This window comes from Octopus sinensis, linkage group LG14 (genome assembly GCF_006345805.1).
Source record: "Octopus sinensis linkage group LG14, ASM634580v1, whole genome shotgun sequence".
Classification (NCBI taxonomy): Eukaryota; Metazoa; Mollusca; class Cephalopoda; order Octopoda; family Octopodidae; genus Octopus; species Octopus sinensis.
This window is the reverse complement of record NC_043010.1, coordinates 41,515,421-41,523,515: the sequence shown is the minus strand read 5'-3', so window position 1 is coordinate 41,523,515 and position 8,095 is coordinate 41,515,421. Positions and strand designations below refer to the sequence as shown.

Genomic DNA, 8,095 nt, shown 5'->3' with positions numbered 1-8,095 from the left:
ATTGGCCTGATATGGTTTTGCTAGCTGGGTTATCATTTAAATATATATGAGCATGTCTAGATATGCAGCTATACACATGAAAATGCATACATAAAATATACAAATCTGCACATACATACATACATACATACGTGCATACTTACATACAAACAAACAAAAAATACCCTGTTGTTGATGTTGAAGTTCCAATGAAGGAGCCTTGGATCTAGGATAGAAACCGGTTCTTTCTCTATTGGTAAGAAATCTTGAAATAAACTGAATGACATACATACATATATACATACATACATACATACACATACATACATACATACATACATACATACATACACACATACATACATACATACTACACACATACATACATACACACATACGCACACATACACACACACGCACATACACACATACATACATACTTACATTACATACATTACATACATACATACATACACACATACACACATACATACATACATACATATATATACACATACACACACATACATACATACACACATAAGCACACACACACACACATACACATACATACACACATACACACATACATACATACATACATACATCATACATACATACATACATACATACATACATACATACGACTGTGGAGAATAGGGACGTTGGGAGGAGACCTGCGTGATCTATGTTATGGTAGAAGTGTGACGGCATATGCAGATGATGTTACTTCATTGTGTCTAATGAAGGACAGCTACCTCATGTAGAAAACGCCATCAAAGGATGCGAAGCGGTGGCAGGGGCAAAAATTAACCAGGAAAAATCAGTCGGCTTGCAACTCGGCATCTGGCAAGGCAAGTTGATGCCTCTTAATAGCATCGTCGGACGTTTGGCGGCAGGCCAAGTTAAGCTGCTCGGGGTCTGGTTTGCATCAGACCTCCAGGTGGAGAAAAACTGGAGCGAAGTAATGAGTAAAATGGCAGCCAAAACCCAGACCTGGTCAAGGAGGATGTTGTCCTTGCTAGGAAGGGCCAAGGTTACACAGGTGTTTATAACATCTGTGATAACCTACAGCCTGGCCGTCGTACCTTGTCCCAGTTTGTGGCTGAACAAGTTGGAAGGGATCCTCTTTTTCTTTTTGTGGAAGAGGAAACCACCACTTGTGAAGCACTCCATTTGTTGTCAGAAACCATTAAAGGGTGGACTGGGGATGCCTTGGCTGATGATGCACAAATATGTATTGAAGCTGAGACACCTCCGGCGCTACCAGGATAGTGAGCAGGTGTGGTCACTGATGCCAAGCAACTTTTTCCACAATAGGAGTCCCTTCGGAACTTAGGCACATGGATCAGGCAGAGGCCTAAGATGGGGGAATGGCAGAGAGAGTGCAGACAAGCACTCAAGCTGTTCTCCCGAGTGAGCAATGCTGGCAATGAGGTTACCACTGTGGATTCCTATGGAGGGTTGGTAGAGTGTAAGTCTGACGACGTCCTGGGGGAGACTCTGGGCTTTGACGATAAGTAACTAGCCAGCCTGTTTGCGAGGACATTCGGGCCGAGGTACCTGGATAATATCTAGAAATCCTTGGCATGGTTGTGCTATCGTTCGGCTTTACCAGTTCAGGAGAGGTTGTCCAGACATGCTTATAACACCCACAAACATATCTGAGGTGTGGGCACATCAGTAAAACTGTCGCGCACACCTTCGTACACTGTGGGGAGTTGAGGGGATTGGTGACCTATGTCAAACAACTGATTTTGGATGAGGAAAAAGTGCGGCTCTTGACTGAGTCCATAGTTAAGATTGTACCGCCTCCCTCCTTTAACAAGGAAAGGAAAGCAGCCTTTTTCTGCGTAGTAGCCATACTGAAAGAGACAGTGTGGCAAACAAGAGCAAAAGGATTGAGACAGGTCACTTCATCACCGGACAGGGGTTGGAAAGTTGGTTTAACTTCCACTTCGTGAGGAAGATCCATCTGGAGAGAAGGCACCTGCCTCTTAGCGTGTATGAGAAAAGATGAAAAAATGTAGTAAGAAAGGTGCGTATGTATGGAGATGTAGTAATGTAGCTGGTCAATGAAGAAGGAGGAAAACAGTTCTCTCAGCCAAATAATAAAGGCAAACACGAAGGTTCAAAACTGATGGGTTGAAATAGAACCCGGAAGGAAAGTTGAGGCAAGTGAAATCGAAATCAAAATCAGAGTGAAATTCGATGACGGGCATGAGCACCATATGAGCGTGATCATTGACAGAGCAGCTAACTGGCTTCCATGCCAGTGGCACATAAAAGGCACCATTCGAGTGTGATCGTTACCAGCTTCGCCTTACTGGCACTTGTGCCCCGTGCTAGTAGGGTGCTAAGAGCACCATCTGAGCATGATCGTTGCCAGAGCGGCTAACTGGCTTCCGTGCTGGTGGCATGTAGGAGGCACCATTCGAGCGGGAACGTTACCAGCATCACCTTACAGGCACCTGTGCCGTTGGCATGTGTAAAAAAAAAATTCGAGTGAGGTCGTTGCCAGTACTGCCCGACTGGCCCCCGTGCTGGTGGCACGTAAAGCACCCACTACACTCTCGAAGTGGTTGGCGTTAGGAAGGGCATCCAGCTGTAGAAATTCTGCCAGATCAAGACTGGAGCCTGGTGCAGCCATCTGGTTCACCAGCCCACAGTCAAACCGTCCAACTCATGCTAGCATGGAAAGCGGATGTTAAACAATGATGATGATGATGATGATGATGATATTCATTAAAATTTTTAAAATCATATAGTCTTATTATCCTGATCCTCAGTTTGTAATTACAACAAGCACTGATGGACCCTCCCCCATTCCTTGTAAGACTGTCCGTTGTTTGTCCCCGACCCCTCCTTCTTGTTATATCTATGTATGCCTTAAATAGGCAAATAAAGAAATTACTCAGTGTCTGTCTGGAGTTGCATTCATTCAGTACATGAGAAGTTGTTTTTGATATTGCTATTTTTGATATTGTTATCCTTTAAAGAATTGGGGTTTTTTTGAGTATTTGTGGTATCCCGTAAGGGAAACCTTGTATATCATTCTTTTTGAGAATAATTATTTGTAAATTGTTATCCTCCCCCTTGGTGGGAAGGATAGACAAATTGTTATTCGTGTGTTGCCTTATGGGCAATAAAGAAATTCACTCAGTGTCTGTTGATTCTTTGACATGCATTTGAGTCAAGCTACCACATTTACACACCAGCTCACGCACACATTCACCTCACTTACTTAGAGACATGTGATTGCAAGCAGAATATATTCATGTAATGCTATAAGCTTTCCTCCAATTAACCTTATATGTTAAAGCATTATCTCCAGTAATAAATATGTTGTGCCTTATTACAAACGTCTCACAAATTCCTATTTTCTTGTTAATATGTACAAGATGGTGACCCAACATTCTCTCATACTCATTAACCCTTTAGTGTTTAAATCGGCCATATCCAGCCAAAATATTCTACCTATTTTATGTTCAAACTAGTCAGATATGGTCATTCATAGCTACCTTATTGCGTCATTTTAAAAATAAACAATCACATCACTGAAATCTCAAAGCCATGAAATGATGCAAGATTAATTTTACATGGTGTGAATACATAAGCTTTACATTTGACAGAATAATCTGAATGCTAAAGGGTTAAATTATAGTGTGTCATTATCAACATTACCACTATAAAATGGTACCCTGACATCACTATAAACCCATTAGAGAGCAACTGATACTTTGACAGTTTGCTTTTCTCATCAGCTTGTCAAGCAGAGCAACAGAGCCTGAGTTGGTTACTGAACACATCAAGTTGCTGCTGGAGAAATGTCACAGCATGTGGCATCCCATGGAACAGTAAAAAAACTGTCATATCATCAGGCCTTTTACTGTCCCTTCGGTGTAGCCCTGCTAGCTCAGGTTGAGAGGGGAAGTTATGCTTTATGAGTTCATTAAAGGTGGCATGGTGTGGAAGGTAGCCAGTATACATACATAAATTCATGCATGCATGCATACATACATACATACATACATGCATACATACATACATACATATATGCATACATACATACATACATACATACATACATACATACATACATACATACATACATACATTCATTCGTATGTACGTACGTACATACATACATACATGCATACATACATACATACATATATGCATACATACATACATACATACATACATACATACATACATACATACATACATACATGCATACATGCATACATACATGCATACATACATACATACATTCATTCGTATGTACGTACGTACATACATACATACATACATACATACATACATACATACATACATACATACTTACATACATACATACATACATACATACATACATACATACATACATACATACATAATCATTGACCTAGTTACAATATTCTCAAAGGATGTTGAGTTGGAGTTTGGTCAAATAAATGTTGTTATATGGCTGTGAAAAGGAGGAAAACTATAAACCAGACTAGCAATATCTCCATTAATGATTTGACTGTTTCCCCCACATCTGACAAGGAATGTTACAGGTATCTAGGGGTGGATGAAAACATATATTACAATGGGCACCTGTAACAGAACACATGTCACTAAAGAATATTACAGCAGAATTAAGAAAATTTGAACCTCAAAACTCCCTGCATTCAATAAAACAGTGATGTACAATGTGTTTGCAGTGCCAGTACTCATGCCAGCATTTGGGTTCATTGATTGGATGCTTGATGAAATCCAAGCCATTGATGTGAAAACCTGAAAAATATTAACAAGTACATATAATTTCCACATAAACAGTGATGTAGACTACACCTACCTAACATGAAAACAAGGTGGCAGAGTCTTAACATTGATCCAAAATGCCTTTGAATGTCGTATCATATCCCTTCAGCAACACCTTTTAACCACCAAGTGTTGAAGTGCATTCCTTGACTAAGTTTGCATACATGAGGTTGATAACTTCATAAGACTTGGAAGGCAGCTTCTTGAGCAACATTCTTTGTCTAATAGCCGGGAATACATGCCCAAAGAAGTTGCATGACTCTATCGCAATGTATCATCAGATGAAAGGATGAGCCTATAATAGCAGAAGACTATGCATAAATATGTTAGTAGAAAGCTCCGAAATGATAGTAACATCGATCATCAAAGCAGTTTATCATGGACCAATAGCCGGATTACTACCACCCACTTTGAAGGGTATATGTTTGCAATCCAGGAACAGGAAATATCAATCCAGCACCTGATGCACAAAAGGGACAGAGATGCAGGAAAAGCAGTTGAATGTAACAGCTGATGCAGACTTTATGGAGTTCACACTGAAGATATCACCCATATCGTAAGTAGTTGTCTGAAAATGTCATCATGGTATTATCTACCGATGAGACATGATGTTGTAGCTAGGACACTCTATAAAGAAATCCATCAAGAAGATAACCCTGAGGACAAAGAAATAAGAGTTTTATTATGAGTAGGTATGGCTTGATACATACATACATACATACATACATGGCTGCCCCCTCATTATCGAGTATGACCAGTGCGCAAAGCTTAATCAATGTTGTTATCGTGCAATGCCTGTGCAAGAAGATTTTTTTTCATATGAGGAAAGGCTGTGCACTGAGTCAATCCCACTCACTAAGCAACAGCAGCCATAATCCGAAAAGAAGAACAAGTCAACATCATCGGTAACCACTGAGCCGCAGGTTTTATGTCGGAGTTATCCCAGTTACCTGAGCTACCTTCTCCTAGAAGGATGCCCTAACAAAGGCTAGGAGTCCTTCACTCCCAATGGTTTAACCGCGCGATTAGGTATTCAGTCCGATTATTTCTATGTCCCCACGCATGATACAGCCTTAAGACATTTATTGGATGGCCGTTGACTCTCAAGAGTTCCTCCACCCTTTGACGGGTTTTGTTTTTTATCCTGCAGGGTGTCCAATAAACACCCTCCTCACCAAGCAAGCTTGGCTGGGTTGCCGGTTTAGTTACCGACGACCCAACCATGCAACAGGTTGTACTGGGTTACATGTTACCAGTAGCACTCAAAAGTGACCTGGCATAATACATACATACATACATACACACATACATACATACATGCATACATACATGCATACATACATACATACATACATACATACAAAAATACCCTGTTGTTCATGTTGAAATTCCAATGAAAGAGCCTTGGATCTAGGTTAGAAACCAGTACTATCTCTATTGGCAAGAAATCTTGAAATAAACTGAATAATGACACAGATGCATACCTTGCTGTTTGTGCTGAAATCCCAATGAAAGAGCTTTGGATCTAGGTTAGAAACCGCCTCTTTCTCTATAGGCAAAATAAAAAAAATCTTGAAATAAAACTGAATAATGACACAGATATTTTATTACCAGTACGAGCTTCCGTACTTGCTGCAACTGTGACTGCTGTGTTCTGTTCACTTTGATTCGTAATGTTGTTAGTACCCGGATGTTCAGCATTTCATTATGGCTTCCTTTGAGGTAAGTGTGATTTTCACTGATAAACATTACACTAATTTCGCAGAATCATTCCCCCCCCTTTTTTGTTTCTGTTAATCCTTCTTTTTCTTTGTGTTGCTCTGCTACGAAGAAATCCTGCTTTCGTGTTTTGATAGCTCTTTACGGTCGTTTTATTCATTCATTTCCTTTTTTTTTTTGATAGGTTTTCGATCCAATTGGAAACATCTGAAAACCTTTCTAAGAGATTCTCTCATCTTATTTGCTTGTCTCATTTCGGAAATAAGAGATCAATATATTTTTTATTTTCCTTAAGAATCACGATTAAATACTATAATGATTTTTACCCTTCACACACACAAACACACAGACACACACACATATATATATACGTATATATATATATACACGGCATTTTACTGGTCAGAATGTCAACTTCGGTATTACTCTGAACAGTTTAATAGCATAACTCTGCTGCTCGATTGTATATGTATAAAATAAAAAATCCATTACTCATACTGAATGTGCTTTTTTCTGACTCCCGGACAAATAACTGATCATACATATACACACATATCTATACGCATTCACACACGATATACGCCTTTTCGGTGAAACATACACAGGCCAGTTAGAATGAACTCAGTATGAAATCTTATATATATATATATAATATATGTGAATGTAAGGTATATATATACGGTTGGCGTGTATATTTATAAATATATGTGTGTGTGTGTGTTTGTCCCCTACCACTGCTTGTCAACCAGTGTTGGTTTGTTTACCTTCACGTAGTGTAGCGGTTAGACAATAAAAATGATGGGATAAATACCAGGCTTTAAAAAAAAAAAAGTAATGTGGTTGATTTGTACAACTAAAGCCCTTCAGGCGATGCTCCAGCTTAGCCGCAGTCCACTGGCTAAAGCAAATAACACACCCACCCATATATAATATATATATATATATATATATATATATATATATATATATATATATATATATATATATATATGTATATATATATATAATAGCAGAGATACCCGGCGTTGCTCTGGATTAAAACGACAGTTTTTTTATTGATTTACTTGTTTGAGTCATGTGACTGCAGCCATGCTGGAGCAACGCCTTTAGTCGAACGAATAGATCCCAGGATTTATTCTTTGTAAGTCTATTACTTATTCTATCAGTTCTTTTACCTAATCGCTAAGTTACAGGGATGAAACACAGCAACATCGGTTGTCAAGCGATGGTGGGGGTAAAAAAACACACACAAATATATACATATATATGACAGTCTTCTTTCAGTTTCTGTGTACGAAATCAACTCACAAGGCTTTGGTCGGCCTGGAGCTATAATTTATATATATATGTGTGTGTGTGTATTACTCATATTCAGTTTGAACGGCAGTTTTTCCTAGCGGTGTCATATGAAATTGTCACCCATAATTATGACCCTAGTATCGATCTATTGCATTTCAATCTGTTTTAGGGTTAGGGTTAGTGGTGGGGGAAGGATATCTTTTTTTCTTCTTCACAAATGTAAATAAACCCAATCTGTTTCTTAAACGAGGGACATATTCATACGGCACAGAATGTTTTTTTTACCTCA

General features: G+C 39.1%; 1 protein-coding gene across 2 annotated transcripts in view; it reads left to right on the top strand.

Moving 5' to 3' along the window:
* Positions 1-6,404: 6,404 nt before the first annotated feature.
* LOC115219478 (golgin subfamily A member 7) overlaps positions 6,405-8,095 on the top strand; it is a 33,877-nt gene continuing 32,186 nt past the window's right edge. For both annotated transcript variants that reach the window (XR_005001876.1, XM_029789650.2), the window contains exon 1: positions 6,405-6,510. The gene's annotated coding sequence lies outside the window, so the exon portion shown is untranslated. The remainder of the gene's footprint in view (positions 6,511-8,095) is intronic.